The 20,633-nt window shown below is 43.6% G+C and overlaps 1 non-coding gene across 1 annotated transcript; it reads left to right on the plus strand.

Moving 5' to 3' along the window:
• Positions 1-17,594: 17,594 nt before the first annotated feature.
• Positions 17,595-17,666, plus strand: Trnat-agu (transfer RNA threonine (anticodon AGU)). The gene has a single exon. It is a non-coding gene; the product is annotated as a tRNA-Thr (tRNA).
• Positions 17,667-20,633: the final 2,967 nt, after the last annotated feature.

Genomic DNA, 20,633 nt, shown 5'->3' on the forward strand with positions numbered 1-20,633 from the left:
ACCTTGACTCTTGTTAACCGGGAAACGTACCTCAGCATGGCCACGACACTACTGGTCCAGATTGCTGTCCCTCGTCTGCTTACAGTTCCGCAATACATTCAGTGTGTGTGCTCATTATGGCCTTCTCAGTAGTAATTAACATCGACTACTCGTACACCCAGCATGTGAAACTCGTCTCGAAATCAAATATGAAGTCGTTGAAATACATTTCATAAATTTAAATCTTTCACACGTGTTAGATATAATTCGTCTCGTACCTATGTAAATAATATGAGACAAGTGTGACACGAAATCACATAAGAGGTATGCGCCCACTTGTACGTGATTTGAAGGTTGTACCAGTGCTATTATGGACGCTATAAAAACTGCATGGAAGTTACATGTTGTGTAGTGACTGTTTTCTTTAATTACGCGTTTCGAATTATACATCATCATCAGATTAATCAAGGTTTGGGTGAACCGCCACACATGGTTATGGAGTCATCTGTCATATCCATAAGACAATGCAAAACTACATTGCATTGTCTTAAGTCACATATGATGCTAAGGACCTACATAAGACGTGTTCACCCAAACCTTGATTAATCTGATGATGATTTATAAATTGAAACGCGTAATTAAAGAAAGAAGTCACTACACATTATCTGACTTCCATGTATTTTTTATGGCGTCCATAATAGCATTGATACAGCCTTCGAGTGCGAGATTCCATTTCTTAAGTCCTTGGTCTATCGACTAACATTGTTGACTAATAATGCGTGGCTCCCCTCTTCGATTCCTGATAACAACCTCGGAGTCACGTAACGAAATTGTTCGTTTGTCTGCTCAGTTAGGAGAGATCACCTGGAGGCGAAATGACATCAATGCGCCAGTGTTGGTGTTGGCTTGAAGACTGAGTCCCAAACGTCATTTTTTTAATTTTTTAACTTTTAATTAGACGAATTAATTAATACGTATAAATTAGTGGCGATTATGGTTAGATATAAGAAAGCCTTGGGAAATTAAGAACAGTTAACAATTTACATGGAATTCCAAATGACAGTACGGAGAATAAAACGATACTGAAACGCTGAAAGTTGATTCTTGGCGTTTTTGTTTAGAGATAATAAATATCGAGTGATTTCGTGAAAGTATGCAGCTACTTAAGATCTCTTTCTCCCTGTTTGATTACTCTTAGTATATTGATTATTCTGTACTTCCATTGTTCTTGATAATCGTATAAAATTTTCTCAAATAAGTGATCAGCATCCCAGCTGTTGATGGCAGATTTACCGCCACTTAAATGGTACGCAAAATGACACGGTGCAGCCTTTAAGACGACTGACTTATGCTCGGGAGGAGGCAAGTCACTGCATCCCGAATGGAATTTTCCGTTGTTTCCCGAAATTGTCGATTTGAATGAGTAAACAGCCGATTCACTCCCGCTTTCTCTTCTCCTTAATCAATGGCTCATCTCTAATGAGTAATCTGAATGTTTAAATGTGTGTGAGTTCTTAAGGGACCAAACTGCTGAGGTCATCGGTCCCTAGACTTTCACCCTACTTAAACTATGCTAAGAACAACACGCACACACACATACACACACCCAAGCCCGAGGGAGGACTCGAACCTCCGGCGGGAGGAGATTCGTCTGTTTACAAGTCTTTTGAGTGAAAATTCTCTTTAAAGCCGCCAAAACAATTATACAGCTTGCCGGAAATCGTTCCTGTTGGACGTTCATCTCCGACAAAGGCATGTTCCGACAATAGCGTACCTGTGACGATGTATCTCAACAGGAATCTCAGTTTCAGCATTAACAGTTTGCATCTATTTTCAGAATGATGTACTTCCAGTAGTTTTCCACAAATCCTGTGTGTATTAAACACATTTGTTTGAATCTTAGTCTGAAAATACACACATCGAAACGTCGCTGTATGTCAACACTGCCATCTAATTGGTAACCCAAGTAATTATGGCAGCACGATGGAAATTAACATACACTGAACGCGGAATGGTAGTTGGAGCTGGATGTTTGGGACATCCCATTTCGGAAATCGCTAGAGAATTCAATATTCCGAAATTCGCAGTGTCAAGATTCTATCGAGAATACCAAATTTGAGGCATTACTTCTCACCACCGTCAACGCAGTGGCTGACGGCCTTCACTTCACGAAAGAGACAGCGGCGTTTCGCGTAGAATTGTCACTGCTGACAGGCAAGTAACACAGAGTGAAATAACCCAGAAATCAATGTGGGACGTACTGCAAAATTTGGCGTTAAGGAACTATGGCAGCAGACGACCGACGCGAGTGCCTTTGCTAACAGCAGGACATCGCCTGCAGCGCCTCTCCCGGTCTCGTGACAATATCATGATAACACGTGGCCTGTTCAGATGAGAAATATTAGATAAAGAATAATCTTCACAAAGATTTTAAATCATTTGCTTTGGTCCAGAACGGTGTCCATTCAGGAACGAGTTCTTAAATAACTTGCCAGCAGCCATGGAATGTTAAACTGCTAATAAAGTTCAGTTTAGGATGAGCCTAAATGATTTATTGGTGGCCAACTTCTTGACTATTGAATTTCTTAGCAGAACCGACTGATGAGTATCTGTTACTAGTAGCACGAAATAATGCGAGTATTACCTAAACCTGACTTCAGGACAAATTCAGTGCAGTAATGCGATCAGTGTAAACCAGTGTTGTAAAACTACTTTTCTGTCTGCTGTTACGTGGCTACAGTAGCCTAAGAATTATCATATGCAACTCAGTATGTTGAACATTTACGTATTACGTATTTTGTGACAAGCTATTAAATTAAAATTTGTTTAAGATCGATTTGGAAGAGCCACATAATTCCTAGCGATTTTATTAGTAGCCCAAAGTGTGTGTTACGTTAGATCAGATCCAACTTTTATTGCGTAGAATTTAGGTTATGAGAAACTGAGGAGTTTCCCTCTGAAGCAGTCGATCTGGAATAGATAAAGTGTTTGTAATTCTATATAGATACTTCGCAAGCCACCGTACGGCGCGTGGCGGAGTGTACCTTGTACCACTAATAGTCATCTCCTTTCCTGTTCCACTCGGAAAAAGAACGAGTAAAAAAGACTGTCTATGCTTCCGTATGAGCGCTAATTTCTCGTGTCTTATCTTAGTGGTTCTTATGCGCAAAATATGTTAGAGGCAACAGAAACGTTCTGCAGTCAGCTTCAAATGCCGATTCTCTAAATTTTCTCAATAGTGTTCTTCAAAAAGAGCGTCACCTTTCCTTCAGGCAATCCCATTTGAGTTCCCGACGCATCTCCGTAACACTTGCGTGTTGTTCGAACCCGCCGTTAGCAATTCTAGGAGCTCGTCTGTGAATTACTCCGGTGTCTTCCTTTAATCCGACCTGGTACGGACGGACCTCAGACACTCGAACAGTACTCAAGAATAGATTGTCGCACCAGCGCCCTATATGCGGTCGCCTGTACAGATGAATCACACTTTCCTAAAATTCTCCCAACAAACGGGTGTCGATTATTCGCCTCCGCAACAACAGTCCTGACATACTCGTTCCATTTCACATAGTCTTTGCAGCGTTACGCACAGATACTGAAACTACGTGACTATGTGAAGGAGGACACCACTACTACTGTATCCGAAAATTACGGGTTTGTTTTTCCTACTCATCCGCTTTAACTTACATTTTTCCACATTTAGAGCTAACTGCAATTCATCACACCACCTAGAAATGTTGTCTAAGTCATCTTGTATCAAGAAATGGTTCAAATGGCTCTAAGCACTATGGGACTTAACATCTGAGGTCATCAGTCCCTTAGACTTAAAACTAATTAAACCTAACTAACCTAAGGACATCACACACATCCATGCTTGAGGCAGGATTCGAACCTGAGACTGTAGCAGGTGCGCGGTTCCGGACTGAAGCTAGAAACCCTCGACCACAGCTGCCGGCGCTTATATCACAAACATCCTGCATGCAAAAGTATTTTTGTGATATTTTTCAACAGGACAATGCTGGTCTGAAGAAAGTATGTATCTCTGTAAAATGTCTATGTGATGTTGAGGTAGTCCCCGTTGCCAGCTGTCATCGAGATCCACAGATTGGTCTCTGATAGGACATGCGTGGGACCAGTGCGGACATCAACTCTGTCCCGGCACCAGCATTCAGGTTATCGAGGACCAATTGCAACAGTTATGAGATACCTTCCCTCATGAAAGGATACTACGACTTTATGACATATTTCCCAATAGAATCAGTGCGTGCAGCTATTCCAGAGGGCTGCAGCGTCATTCTGGTAATTGGTCTCAAAGTGCCAAGTCCCTTGCAGATTTTGCTACATGTTTAATCACCGAATTAACATTACATACCCTCCCAGCCCGTGAAGTTACATTTCGTTCCCTCCTCCCCTTCATTTTTGCCTCAGGAAGCGTACTTCTGCTAAACTTTTTCCAGTGAATACATTAAGTGAAGTTTGGCACGGAAGGACTGTAAAACAGCAATTTACAGAATTATCTCTTGACTGCAAGACCGTACCAAGTAAGGCGCAACGAAGGGTGGTTGCCTGCCCGAGAAAGAAATAAAATTATGAATTCTGCGAATCGATGGCGCATACTCCGGCGCCACGCAGACATCGTATCAGTTTCAACAACACTAAGAAGAAAGCCGCAACATGTAATGCATACTGGTTCCAATAGTTCAAATGGCTCTGAGCACTGTGGGACTTAACATCCGAGGTCATCAGTCCCCTAGTACTTAGAACTACTTAAACCTAACTAACCTAAGGACATCACACACATCCATGCCCGAGGCAGGATTCGAACCTGCGACCGTAGCAGCAGCGCGGTTCCGCACTGAAGCGCCTAGAACAGCTCGGCCACAGCGACCGGCCATCTTGTATCCTCCTCAGTCATTCAGTGACGACATGTTGCCGTACACCATAGCATCATCACCAAACAACCACATATTGCTACCAACGCTGTCCGCCAAATCGTTTATGTAAATAGGGAACAACAGCGGTCCTATCACACTTCCCTGGGGCACTCCTGACGATACGTTTGTTTCTGATGAATAATCGCCGTCGAGAACGACGTACTGGGTTCTATAGCGTAAAAAGTCTTACAGCCAATCACATATCTGTGAACCTATTCCCTATGCTCGTACCGTCGTTACCAGCCTGCAATGGGAGACCGTGTCAAACGCGTTCCGGAAATCTAGAAATATGGAATCTGCCTCTTGCCCTTCATCCATAATTAGCAATATATCACGTGAGAAAATGGCAAGCTGAATTTCGCACAAGCGATGCTTTCTTAAACCATGCTGATTCGTAGACATAAGCTTCTAGGGTCAAGAAAATTTATTATATGTGAACTGAGGGAACCGATGTTAGGGCTATTGGTCTGTAATTTTGCGGGTCCGTTCTTTTACGCTTCTTACATACAGGAGTCACCTGCACTTTCTCCCAGTAGCTTGGGACTTTGCACCGGGCGAGAGATTGATCCCGGGGTTTAAGAAACGAGCTGCAGCTCAGTAGAGTTGTTATCACATCGCGTAACAGAGTACAGTTGATGACTCGCTTGACCTACATAGCATCGTGCCTCCGTGATCACAACGTTCTCAGTCGAGACTGTGTTCCTCGGTACAGGCAGTATCTTGTCAGCCATTGAGGCCACCAATATTGTGGCTACCCATATTCGTCTATTCCCATTTTCGAAATTCCTACTGGAACCGTGCTCACTTGCCTTTACCGATCTGTAATGAAGCTCACCGCGAGGTATTTTAATGGCACACCTGCAGAGCTCGAGAGCGCGGGCTTCCTTAAGCGGGCGGCACAGAAACCGGGATAGCGCCGCTGTGAGATCACGCACTGCGTCTTGCGACACGCGCGGGCTGGCCGCGGCCTGTCCGGGCACGGTCGCAGCCCAGCTACGCTCTTGCCGGGTGAGCAAATCCCACGCGACTTGTCCGGAGTGCAGCACGTTCTAGCGCACAGGTTGAGCTGCAAGTCGAATCTTTAACTGACAGGGAAGTTGCACACGTCACACCAATATTCAAGAAAGGTGGTAGGAGTAATCCACAAAATTACAGGCCCATATTATTAACGTCGATATGCAGCAGGATTTTGCAACATATATTGTGTTTGAACATTACGAATTACATCGAAGAAAACGGTCTATTGACACACAGTCAACACAGATATAGAAAACATCGTTCTTGTGAAACACAACTTGCTCTTTACTCAGACGAAGTGATATTGACAAGGTTTTTCAAATTGGTTTCGTATTTCTAGATTTCCAGAAAACTTTAGACACTGCACCACACAAGCGGCTTGTAGTGAAATTGCCTGTTTATGGAATATCGTCTCAGTTATGTGATTGAATTCGTGGATTCCTGTCAGAGAGGTCAGAGTTCGTAGTAATCGACGGAAATTCATCGAGTAAAACAGATGTGACTTCTGGGGTTCCGCAAGGTAGTTGTTATAGACTCTTTGCTGTTCCTCAACTATATAAATAATTAGCGAGACAGTCTGAGCAGCTATCTTAGGTTGTTTGCAGATGACCCTAAATAACACATGTGTGCTAAAAGGAATCCGTTAAACTTCGGTTACGTGATAAATCAGTCAAATCTAAAGGCCATAAATTCAACTAAATACCTAGGAGTAACAATTACCAAGAATTTATATTGGAAAGGACACACAAAAAATGTTGCGGTGAAGGCTAACCAAAGACCTCGTTTAATTGGCTCGACACATGGAAAAAGTAACAGATGTACTAAACAGACTGTCTACACTATGCTTGTCCGTCCTCTTTTGGAGTACGGCTGCGCGGTGTGGGATCCTTACCAGACAGGATTGACGGAGTACATCGAGAAAGTTCAGCGAAGGGCAGCACGTTTCATATTACCCCAAAAAGGGGGGAGAGAGTGTCACAGGAATGATACAGGATTTGGGGTGGACATCATTGAAATAAAGGCGTTTTTCGTTGCTGCGCAATCTTCCCACGAAGTTTCAATCACCAACTTTCTCCTCCTAGTGCGAAAATATTTTGTTGACTCCGACCTACATAAGGAGAAACGACCATCTTAATAAAATAAGGGAAATCAGAGCTCGCCCTTAAAGATGTACCGGGTGATCAAAAAGTCAGTATAAATTTGAAAACTGAATAAATCACGGAATAGTGTAGATGGAGAGGTACAATATGACACACATGCTTGGAATGACATGGGGCTTTATCAGAACCAAGAAAATACAGAAGTTAAAAAAAGTCCTACAGATGGCGCTTCCTCTGATCAGAATAGCAATAATTAGCATAACAAAGTAAGGCAAAGCAAAGATGATGATCTTTACATGAAATGCTCAATATGTCCACCATCATTCCTCAACAATAGCTGTAGTCGAGGAATAATGTTGTGAACAGCACTGTAAAGCATGTCCGGAGTTATGGTGAAGCATTGGCGTCAAATGTTGTCTTTCAGCATCCCAAGAGATGTCGGTCGATGAAGATACACTTGCGACTTCAGGTAACCCCAAAGCCAATAATCGCACGGACTGAGGTCTGGAGACCTGGGAGGCCAAGCATGACGAAAGTGGCGGCTGAGCACACGATCATCACCAAACGACGCGCGCAAGGGATCTTTCACGCGTCTAGCAATATGGGGTGGAGCGCCATACTGCATAAACATAGTACGTCCCAGCAGGTGTTTATCAGTCAGGCTGGGGATGATGCGATTCTGTAACATATCGGCGTACCTCTCACCCGTCACGGTAGCAGTTACAAAACCAGAATCACGCATTTCCTCGAAGAAAAAAGTCCCGATAACGGTATATGTGGTAAATCCAACCCATACCGGCATACCGTGACTTTCTCGTCGTGAAATGGAGTTTCCACGACAGTTCTAGGATTTTCGGTAGCCCAAATTCTGCAGCTGTGGGCGTTGACAGACCCTCGGAGCGTGAAATGAGCTTCATCGGTCTACAACACGCTACTCAACCAATCATCTTCCGCCATCTTTTGAAACGCCCACACCGCAAATGCCCTCCGCTTCACTAAATCGCCAGCTAACAGCTCATGACGCCGATGGATTTTGTACGGGTAGCATCGGAGGGTACGCCTCAGTGCCAACCAAACAGTAGTGTATGGAATGCCGGTGCGACGTGCGGCTGCACGAGCGCTGACTTCCCCGTGCATAGACGAACCCGCTAGAGTCTCCATTTCTTCCTGAACTGTCTCAGCAGCATCACGCCTTGTGCTCGGTCGGCCACTACGGGGTCTATCGTCTAAATAACCGTGGCTTCGAACTTCGAAATCATTCTCGCCACAGCTGCATTTGTCGACGGACCTTTACCCGTTCGAATCCCCTTCTTATGGCGATAGGATCGTAAGGCTAAACTAGCACATTCCCCATTCTGATAATACAGCTTCACTAAAAGCGCCTTTTCAGGTAACGTCAACATGCTGCGTCTGTTGGCGCATCTGATTATCATTACAGCTCCTTTTATACACGATTGTCAAGCGCAGTAACTGACGTTTTGCTGTCCAGCGCCATCTGTCGGACATTTTGTGAACTTTGTTTTTGTTTTTTGTTCTCATAAAACCCCACGTCATTCCAAGCACGTGTGTCAATTTTTACCTCTCTATCTACATTATTCTGTGGTTTATTAAGTTTTCAAATTTATACTGACTTTTTGATCACCCGGTAGATGTTTTTCCTGCGCGCTTTACGAGGTGCCCATCCTGATGTACGTTTTCGCGGCTTGCCCTAAATCACGTGACATGAGTTCCAAAGTTTATCTTAAACATACCCACAGCCAATTTTGCTTTTACCGTTGCCCAGTCCGAATTTGTACTCCGTCACTATTGACCCACTCGGATAGTGCCTGCTTCTTTCAGAAGTCTCTGTGAAGAATCCGGCGGCTTGGTTTAAGCCTTATTAATTGTGGACATCCTGGCTGTGTATAGCAACCGTGACTGTGTGGAATAATTATTTGTATTTTTCTTCTGCCGGTCACATTTATTTATTTTACTTACAGTTTAACACACTGCAACGCTTTTGAACCGTGCTTTTCTCATCGTCAGGTGTGTAAGCATACACATGTTAGTTAAAGATAACATGTCTTAACCTTAATTAATCTAGAACTGTCATGTTCACTGTTCTGGTGCTGGAGTATGTTTTTTGGGGGGAAGGGTAGTCAGTGTTATCTTGTCCTGGTTTTGAGCTGTACCTCGTTGCTGTTATTGATAACACAGTCTGTGCAGGATGCAGATAATTTTGCACCATTTATCGTGAGATAACCGTGCGATATACTTTTTGTAGTTTGGTTGTTTACTTTGAACCCTCAGAATCGTAATTGAAGAAAAATTTTGTGGTAAGGTATTATGGCACCAAGCTGCTGAGTTCATCGGTCCCTAAGCTTACACACTACTTAATCCAACTGAAATTAACTTATGCTAAGGATGACACACACACACACGCACACACGCCCTAGGGAGGACTCGAACCTCCGACGGGGGGAGCCGCGCGAATCGTGACACGACGCCCTAGACCGCGCGGCTACCCCACGCGGGCGTAATTGAAGAATGGACATATAAAAACTATAAGAAAAGATTTATACAACAGGATTATCGCACCACAACAACCGATGCAAAAATATCTGCATCCCGCGCAGGCTGTCACAAACAACGAGGCACGACTCCACGCCAGCTCGAGCGCAAAACGTTATCGTCAAAGGCCTCTCCCAGGACCGCTCACAGCGTTTGGAACAGGCTATGAACGTCTGTATTCGTTATATCTGTGACGTTCGGCTCTTTGATCATGTTTCACCATCATATGTACAGTTGTCCTGGCTGCGTGCTGACAAGCGCAGAGATTTCCATACCCTCTTATCAACGTACACAGTCCCCAGTATCTCTCCTCGACCTTAGCGCTCTAGTCTGAACAACGTGACAGAAACACCGCATGACCCGTTCCCATCAGAGCGAAATCCTTTCTGTCCCACTCCATCATCCAGATATTAGATAATTGAATAATTTCTCCACCGTCAGAAGACAGTTAACAACATATCTACTAAAGCAATAATGATTACCTTTGTCCCTGTATGCACTCTTTACCCTTGTACATCCTTTTATCCAACCAAATCTTCTATATTTTCCAGCATTCTTTGCTGGTACAGTCTCCTTAATTCCCTTTTCCCAGAACTTGCTGTATCAGAAAACATCTGTTTTGTACACTAAATTCTTTTTTGTGTGTGCCACTATCATTATTGTTATTATTATTCTTACTCGTACTATTATTACCCTTAGTGGAAATAGCAGCAGCAGTAGTACAAGTACTGCCTGTGCTATCTTTATTAGTTCGTAAAATCATTTTAATACTATTTGTCATATTAAAATTGTTATTTCTTACGTATCTATGACGTAAAAATGATACCGGATGTGTGAGACTCTGTTCCGATGGAAGAGACCGCATGATAGTCATAATCAGATCAGGTTAAATAAATAAATAAACAAAAATAAAATAAACACTGGATATATATTTCAAAAAATCGTTCAAATGGCTCTGAACACTATGGGACTTTAACATCTGAAGTCATCAGTCCCTTACAACTTAGGACTACCTAAACCTAACTAACCTAAGGACATCACACACATCTATGCCCGAGGCAGGATTCGAACCTGCTACCTTAGCGGTCGCGCGCTTCCGAACTGAAGCGCCTAGAACCGCTCGGCCACAGCGGCCGGCCCGATACATATTTCTCACCACTCACTGACCACCCCTCCTCCCAAATATTCCAACAGCAGAACGGTGAACAACACAGTTCTAGGCTAGTTTAGACTAAGACATGTTATCTCTAAGTAAAGTGTGTGTGCATAAACGCCTGATGATGAGCAAAACATACTTGAAAAGCTTTGCAGTGTGTTAAGCAAATGTAAATGGCAGCAGAAAAATACAAATAATTGGTTCAAGCAATCTGCGGACCACAAATATTCACCACCTCTGACGAAATTACTAACAAACCCTTTACCATGAAGAAAGGATTCCCACAGGGCTCTATTTTGGCCCATATTTATTTAATTTGCACACCAACCACATAGGCACCAGTGATTCTGTAGAGTTCAGCCACAGCGATAGCAATCAAAGCAACACATTCGATAAAGGTGAATAAACACTTAGCCTACTAACGGTCCAGAAAAGCTTGATCATTATTACAGTAAGTGGAGACTTTGACCATATCCTAATAAAACAGCAGTCACCTCATTTCACCTAACCAACAGAAAAGCAACGAAAAATTACGGCATAATCGACACTCCAAACATTTTGGTGTGGCTCTCGACAGATCCCTGACATTTAGAAAACACTTAGGACTAAAAGAACAAGAGCTAAAATCAAGAAATAATATATTAAGGAATCTGGCTGGTGCTAGCTGCTGATCTAGTGCAAACACCTTAAGACCTAAAGCACAATAACTTGCGTTCCCCATCGCCGAATGCTCTTCTCCTGTTGCAACTAAACTCGGGCTCGTTCACTACCTATTTTTCACGTGGCTCATCTGTAAAGGGGGTTGGTAGTAAACGGTTGCATTTGCGCCCCTATTATTGAGTCTGATATTGGCTGGCTTTTGAAGAGCAGTGAATTGAACTATACACATTCAGATTGAAACTTATTTATTCAAAAGAAACACTTTAACGTTGTGGCCATGCATTTTTTAAGTTCACAAATAATAATCGGTGCAATTCGTACACTGTTTGTCTCACACCCACACACTTTCACTTTGTTCCTTCGCATACCCTGGCGTCCATGCTTGCACTCGCGGCACTTTTCCGCTCCCAACTCGCCACCACAACGGCCAACCACCAAAGACCTCGATTTTCCCGCTCACATCCACAGTCCTGAGTCGGGTCACATGACACCACAGTAGTCAAAATAATTGCTAAACATGGCCACAATTCATTTACAGTATTTTATAATATTTAAATACTTAAATCTAAATACATTATATAATTTTACAAATTATCACCACACTTATATAATTCGTTGCAATTAAAAGAAAACCAAAACACTATTCAACGGAACTACAACGTCCATCAAAACACAAAACAAGTATTTTCTGGTCTATTTTGCCCAGCATATTATCTCTGCTGCTGTGCTTTAAATTTTAAATTACTTGAAAGAGTTCCATATTATCCCCTGTTACCTTACACTGTTCGGAGTAGAAGTGTGTGTCTCAATAAAATAGATAACCATCTAAACGGGCAATGAGCATCGTGACAGGAAGTTTTAGATCCACACCAATACCTTGGCTTCAGTACTTCCCAGTATTGAACTACTTAATCTCAATGAACAAAAACTGCAATCCCGACTAAAATCTAGAGAAACAATCTGTGTAACCAATAGTCACTTATCAACTAGGAATATAAGAGTTGGTTGCTCTTCGGGGAACATTTTTTTTTTTTTAGCAGAGCTTTTCGTTTTTGTTGAACAATGGCCCCGAGTTAAGTGCACTAGGTTCTGTTTGTCAAAAATTCACCGAGCTAGTCACAAATCCGTGAGGAAACTCCGTTAGACCGTATTATTGTAATAGTTGACGTTGTGGTTGAGTTTTAGGAGGACGCAATCTTCTACTTTCCATGCTAACCCTTAGACTATAAATCAATGTACGTCTCTTCAATAGCCGGCCGAAGTGGCCGTGCGGTTAAAGGCGCTGCAGTCTGGAACCGCAAGACCGCTACGGTCGCAGGTTCGAATCCTGCCTCGGGCATGGATGTTTGTGACGTCCTTAGGTTAGTTCGGTTTAACTAGTTCTAAGTTCTAGGGGACTAATGACCTCAGCGGTTGAGTCCCATAGTGCTCAGAGCCATTTGATTTTCGTCTCTTCAATGGTAGAATTATGTGTCCGTTCTAGTAGTTTCGTACATCCTACTTTTCTAGCTTGAGATCTGCGGAGAATATTGCATTTTAGGCCATATAACTAAACTGTGGTTTCAAACTCTAATGATGTCGCATTACTCAAGACATGTTGCAGTCTGTCCGCAGCTCGTGGTCGTGCGGTAGCGTTCTCGCTTCCCGCTCTCGGGTTCCCGGGTTCGATTCCCGGCGGGGTCAGGGATTTTCTCTGCCTCGTGATGACTGGGTGTTGTGTGATGTCCGTAGGTTAGTTAGGTTTAAGTAGTTCTAAGTTCTAGGGGACTGATGACCATAGATGTTAAGTCCCATAGTGCTCAAAGCCATTTGAACCCTTTTTTTTTTTTTTTTGTTGCAGTCTTACAGAGCAGGGCGTACCTGAAAGGAAGGGCAGCAGTTCCTGTAGATTTCTCAGCGCTTTGAACCAAAACCATACTATTACCAGTTAATTGCATAGTTGGCTCTGAGCACTATGGGACTTAACATCTATGGTCATCAGTCCCCTAGAACTTAGAACTACTTAAACCTAACTAAGTGTACGTTTACACCGCCTGCGATGCGATGCGACGCGACGCGATGCGAAGCATAATGGCCAAAGCGATGCAATACGATGGAGCGTTCACATTGCACACGATACAGCGCGCGCGATCTGGCCAGCAATTGAGCAGTCTCGGCACGATGTCGTGTTTCCTCGACCCAGTAAATTCTTTTTTATTAGAAAACAGTGCTCTGAGAATTGAACGCAGTCGTGAATGGGTGCATGAAATCAACAAGGAGAGGAGGGCTTTAGGAGAATTTCATCATTTGTACAGTGACTTGAGAAAAGATGAGGATAAATTTTGGAGTTATCCAGAATGAGTACAGAGACATTTGATTATATAGTGTCGTCTGTTTCAAATAGATTACAGAAGCAAAACACAAATTTCAGAATGGCTATTACCCCTGAAAAAGTTATGATCACCATTAGGTAAGTACAATATTAAGTTTACAGCAATCATTTTATTATGAAAAATTTACAAATTGTGATAGATTCAAACTTTCTTTTAATAATTAGTTGACAATGAGAAGTAAAATACATCACAGTTCACTCACTTAAGTATCAAAGTTTTCAGAATTTTGGTGGCTTGAAATAAAAATGTCATCAGGTTCATTTTCAGAAATGACTATTTCATTCTGCAGATTTCCAGCAATTACGATTTCAACTGGATTGTCAGGTGCATAGGGTGACATCAACGAATGTGCAGTGGAAGTGGTTGATTGTTCCAATGCTTCCAAAAGAACCTGCTGAATTTTTATCCTGGCTCTCAACTGAGCTGCTGGTGATAGTTTTCGCATTGCTGGCAGCAAACTCACTACAAAATGATAGCTGTCATCTTGCGTTTCTGATTTCGACATTTGTTGCTCAATTAGCTTCAACTTTTGCTTCTCTATATTTAGCAACTCAGAATTTGTCGATTTCGTGGATCTCTTGTTTTGGTTTGTGTGTAGGGTGGGTGAGGGAGGAGGCATCGAAACGCTACCCTCTGAACTTACAGACAGTCTTGGAGACCTGGCTTGGTTGGTTTCATCAGGTGAAACACTCTGTTTCTCTGTAAGAGCTGGTGAAAATGGTACGTCGTCGTGTGCGTCGTCGTGTTGCGATGCTGTTCTTTTACTGTGATGAACATCAGTCTTGGTCTTCCGTGGCGTCATTATGTCAGTCAGCAATGTCATTAGCTCGTACAACGGCCAATTGGATTGGAAATGCGGCATGCCACCTTCGCCTGAAAATATAGACGTGAAATTCCAAAGTGACAGAGCAAACAGTAGTGCTTCAAGAAGAGCGGGAGTGTCAGAGAGGCCTTCAAAAACTTTGTCAACAATCATTAACGCAAATATATTTCATGTCGAAATTATCAAATACTGTAACTATTGTGAACGTCATTTCATTATCAAAATACTGTAATAGTATCTATACACAATTAAAATTAGAAAATAAACGAAGTGGTTTGTGTTACTTATTTCTTGGAATCTTGTGGCTATTTATTTTACTTTTTTGTACTTACTGTCTGTTCCACAATCTTCAGCAATTTCATTCCATGCTTGACGAACAAAATCCCTATTGTGGTAATATTTATTTTTCTGCTCCCACAACACGGAGCGTTCACGCACACTGTTAGTCTTTCGATGTCCATTGCAAGCAAGCAATTACTTCAGACGCAAGCGCAAACAAGCAATCGCTCCAAACACTCGCGCGAAACGCAAACTCGGTTGCGACTACAGCGGAGTCATCGCATCGCACCGCATCACATCGCTCGGCCCAGCCTGCAGTCTAAACGGGAACCGCTCTGTTGCCACTGTTAAACCAAGCCTGCCCATTGTCACGCGATTTCAGCGCTTCATCGCTCCGCTCCGCTCGGCATCGCATCGCATCGCGGGCAGTGTAAATTTAGCCTAACCTAAGGACATCACACAACACCCAGACATCACGAGCCAGAGAAAATCCCTGACCCCGCCGGGAATCGAACCCGGGAACCCGGGCGTGGGAAGCGAGAACGCTAAATTGCATAGTTGTCAGATAGTGTGTGAAGTACAGTTGTTGTGGCTGTCAAAAACGGAAAACTGCACTCTGTTACTCGTTGCCTCTCAAAATAATTTGAGTGCGTGTGAAAGGTCGTGTTCCTGTTGCTGTTAACGCAAATCAAAGCTGGGAGAGCAAATGCTCTGAGCTGTCACTTATCGCTTCCCACTACTCGTGACATGTAAATCTGCCGGTGGACAACAGTCACCTCTTGACACCCAGACGCCGTCAGGTTGAGCGTTCACTTGATAGTTTTCTTGTAATGCGGGCTGTTAACAGACGTTTGCGTAGGTGTAAGGTGTAGTTTTCCCTTGCAGATGTTGTCTTTTATCTTCATTTCGTACGTTACCAGAGATTACTTAGAGTACCCGTGAATGGTCTGATGTTTAGAGAGGTATTTCGCCATTTCGCTTGCCTTTTACAGCCGAATTTCACTGTGACCAATTACTGCCGGTTCGAGAGATGGTTCAGATGGCTCTGAGCGCTATGAGACTTAACATCTAAGGTCATCAGTTCCTTAGAACTTAGACCTAACTACTTAAACCTAACTAACCTAAGGACATCACACACATCCATGCCCGAGGCAGGATTCGAACCTGCGACCGCAGCGGTCGCGCGGTTCCGGACTGAAGCGCCTAGAACCACTCGGCTACAGCGGCCGGCCCGGCTCGAGAGACAGTCTTTTTTTCGGGAAAGGGGGGGGGGAGAAGGAGGGAGTGCGTTGCGTTCACATCAGCGGTACTTCTGGTGTATGTATGCTATCTCTTTTGTATTTGTGCGGACCGTAAATTACTTCGTATACTACACGCAGATTAAATAAAAGACGACTGTGAAATTTTTGATCTGACGTGGAAGAAATTTTGAACACTCAACTAAATTCCATGCGAAGCATACGTTTGTGCTTGTGTCATTTATGTGACAGCTAACTTCGAGACCTTGAGGCGCCGTTGCCAGTCATAAAGCGAATGTTGCTGGTTCAAGTCCCGTCTCGTCTTCGGCTGTTGGCTTTGAATGTATAACTGTGTCCATGTCGTTGTTGTTATCATTACTAATGTTTTGGCGCAACTGTCCGCGCTAGTTTACCCTGTGCGAGTCTCTTCATGTCTACTTTACTGAATATGATGACTCATTGTCCTATCAACAACTTCTTTTTTCTCCAAGTCTTGTTCATTAGTTCTCCGTTCAACCCCTGTATTGTTCAGCATTCTCCTGTAGCACCTTATTTGAAAAGCAATTTCTTTCTCATCTGTACCGCGGCTGATAATCCCATACATTTGATTTCACTGCCAGTGTTTCGCTGCGATCCAAGGCTACTCTCACGACCTAGTTTCTAGACATCTCTTGTTTTCCTCCTGGGCAAGAAGTTATTTGGGGCGGTCAGGATGAATGGGACACCTTGAAGAGCCTAGAGTAGTAGATGTTCTACAAATTATATCGACTGGCTCAGTCATTTGGTGGTACATGATTGGTCTGTCGTGAATGTTTAGATCTCAGCTGGACTCCAAAATTTGTGCTAGTACCGATAATGTTTTTTCGTAAATTTATTTCAAAGTAATTTTTAGGTAGCTGATCTGCGACAGCTCTTCTGTTACGGCAACACGAAACAGGAACTCTTGTCACCCGAGCCATGTGGATATATCGGTGACTGACGCTTGAGGCGCTGAGTTCAGAGACAGAGATAAGAGAGATTAGTAGAGCAAACACGCGCTCGATGGACTTTCCCGCGCAGGTGAACCGCGGTGTTTATCTGGTAGAGGTCGAGCGAAGTTCAAGAAAGGCCGTTGCAGGCAGAGTGCCATACCGCGGTCTCTGTGACCGAAGTCTGTACCTGACTCAGTACTCCAATCCCCTCTCTAAAAAGAGGGTACTTTTTGTAGTACCTGTTCCAGTCACAAATGCACAATAGGACGGATGACTGCCTATATGTCTTTCTGTCATATATTATTAGCCATAATATAAACTCCGCGATTCGTCTGTCATCGCTATGTGAAGGAAGTAAAAATCCTATGAAACTGAATGGTTCCAGAGGCCTTTTCTAGTCTCACACATCTATGCTGTTTACATGGAGACTGAAGCGACGAATGAAAATTTGTACCAGGGCCGGGATTCGAGGAGAGAGGGGTGCTATGGTAGCCCGTGCAGTAGTGCGAAGCCACTGAGCCAGGGTGGCGTAGTGGTTAGCGCGTCTGCCTAGTGAGCCGGAGACCTGGGTTCGGATCCCAGCCTAGGCATAAACTTTCATTTGTCACTTCAATTTGCATATACACATCCTAGGTGTTTGAGATGTGAAAAGACCTCGGGAGCCATGATGTTAAACTTGATTGAAGCACCACAGCGTTTCATTCGATGCTGAGACGTTATTCCACTACAGTTGGAGAGCCTCTGCAACGTTCTTTTGAATCTAGGAGGAATGCGAAATGGGCTGGGAAATAAATGGGAATTTGGACTAAGGAGGGGGAGGTGTGTTTTGCAGACAAGCCCAGAGCGCTAACGCGCTGCTTCCTGGACTCGGGTAGGCACGCCGGCCCCGGATCGAATCCGCCCGGCGGATTAACGACGACGGCCGGTGTGCCGGCCAGCCTGGATGTGGTTTTCAGATGGTTTTCCACATCTTGCTAGGTGAATACCGGACTGGTCCCCATGTCCCGCCTCAGTTACACGACTCGCAGACATTTGAAACACATTCACACTATTTCACGATTTACACCAGACGCAGACAGCTGGGGTACGCTAATTCCGTCCTGGTGGGTAGGAGGTGGCGGCAGGAAGGGCATCCGGCCACCCCTTAAAATTCACCGTGCCAAAACCGTACTTAACCCTGCCGACCCTGCGCACAATGCGGGATAAAGGCGGTAGCAAAAGAAAGAAAGAAAAAGAAAGGGAGGTGTGCTTTGGTAGTCTGTACAGTTGTGCAGAACTACTGTGCCTGAATGGTGTAGTGGTTAGCGCATCTGTCTTGGTACAAATTTTCAATCGTCGCTTCAGTCTGCATACATACATCATAAAAATCGTAGGCTATAATAAAAAAGCAGGTACTTACTGTTTTTGAAATAAATTTTTGAGATCTGTTGCGCATTTTTCTTTGGCTATCTGTCATTTCTGATTCTTCAGTGTGTCTGTAACAGCCTGCCACGAGCGTGATAGGCCTGCTGCTATTCGTCTCTTGCAGCTCCAGTACTCGAGAACTATTACTGTTCTCGTACAGCTATCTATTTCGTAGAGAAAGTACAGATTGAAGTCCCAATGGTGTAATTGTATATTCGGCTTTAGTAACACAGTGTGGCTTTGGCAGCCTCATTCGCGCCGTGCAAAGAAAAGACTTCAGGAGAAAGGGTTCTAAATGGTGTGGCAAATATTCGTTGCGTGTCTTACTGATACGCTGGAATACCTGAGACTGGGCAGTCCTGGTCTGTGGTTATAGGGACATTTTCATGTTTGAAAGTAATCGATTTCGTACCAGAACTAGCGATCCACCGCCGCTTCGCGAGTATCAACAGCCGGATGACTTGTCTGGTGTGGCGGTAATTTTCTTCACAGGCTATTGCGTAGAGTTATGATGAAAATTCAGGGAACAACGTCAGGAAACTGAATTTTTACTCCAAATTCTAGTATAATGATTTAAGGAGCAAATGCCAGGAAAGCTCTCACGAGGCAAGACTTATTCGAAAAACGTAATGATAGTTCGACTAATTTGCACGAAATATTGATAAATTATACTGGGTGTTCTAGTAGGAATCGTCCGTTTTCAGGGGTATGTCAGGAACGATCAATAGAAACAAAACGTTGCTGTAAACATTGGCTCTAAAATGCATATCTAAAGAGTTCTGTGCGCTAGTTCATCTTCCCTAGTTTCACATCTGTTCTACTGAACAAGTGCCCAGAGCTCTAAGATATGTACATTAGATCCCATGTCTACTGAAAAAATTTTTCTTGTTTTAGTCCATGCTTCTACCTCCCAATATATGGTAGGCAAAGAGTTTGCAATAGACGATACTTGTTTCACAATATGAAGTGTTCGTAGTTCTTAAGAATGGAATTTCTAGCCCTTGTTGACTATACTTTTGTGCTTCGAGTTATCGTTCCTGTCGTATTCCTGAACATTGATCGTTCCTCCTGGATCACCCTATACACACAACCTCCCTCGGGAATCAGTCTACGTATTAGAGAAAGCCATATCAAAATCCCTACAGTGGTTCCTGAGGTTAACCTTCACTTACAGAGAGATGGGGACTTCGTAATATGTAGTGATAACCCCTGTCGTGCACAACTAGTTTGAAAGACATTGTAGTTGTTGTGTGTCTAGCTGTTGCGTATGCATTTACGTACCAGCCGTGGCTTAGCATTGGGCACTCAATCATCGGAGCTGTTTCCTGAAGTACCCACTTGTGGAGGTTTTAATGTAACGCACGCGTGACTGGATGCAGCGGAGTTTTACTGTCGTTTTAGGAAGTTAACCGAAAGGCTTGGTTTGATAGCCAACGGAACAAGATCCTTGTTTGCGCTGAGCAAGAGACAAGGGGCGTGCGCGAACTCGCCAGTAACGACACGTAAGCGGTTATCGTCCCTCGTCACGCTCACAGGCCGCAGGTCTTATTTGTCTGACAGTTCTGCGTCCTTCATCAGCAACGCGTTCGCATTACTTCTTCTCTCTACTTTCCCCGCGCTGTGCAGTGACGAGTTGGCTATCGTTAACAGAATACACTAATCTGCGTCGTCCATACACCGAAACAGTCGAGATTAGAAAATGTAAAGCCTCTCAGGCTACATTCTTGTGCCTAAGTGATATCGACGTGCACATTGTTTAGTATTCACGTCTGGATAATTTACGGAAAATGGGAAGAAAGCCTTTCCCAAGACTAGTCAACTTCTTTGGAAAACTGTGTCGACTTTATGCAATAGCGATTTATAGCACCGGTTTTTGCGAAACACGAAATGTTTTTTATTTGTGACTGTCGCTACTAGGACATGATTCGCCATTTATGCACCCTCAGCAAACTGTCTCACTTTATTTCTGTGAAAATATAGTGCAAATCTGATTTGTTACGTTGTTATTACAGCATAAAATGCGTAGTGGCATGCCACCTTGTTAACTCCAAGTCTCAAATGATGCTCTTGGAAGTGAGCAATCACAGCAAAATTACAGTATCTGATCAAAAATATCTGACCACCGACTAGTATTAAAATGCGGTGTGCCCACC

Source organism: Schistocerca serialis, chromosome 5 (assembly GCF_023864345.2).
Source record: "Schistocerca serialis cubense isolate TAMUIC-IGC-003099 chromosome 5, iqSchSeri2.2, whole genome shotgun sequence".
NCBI classification, from domain to species: Eukaryota; Metazoa; Arthropoda; class Insecta; order Orthoptera; family Acrididae; genus Schistocerca; species Schistocerca serialis.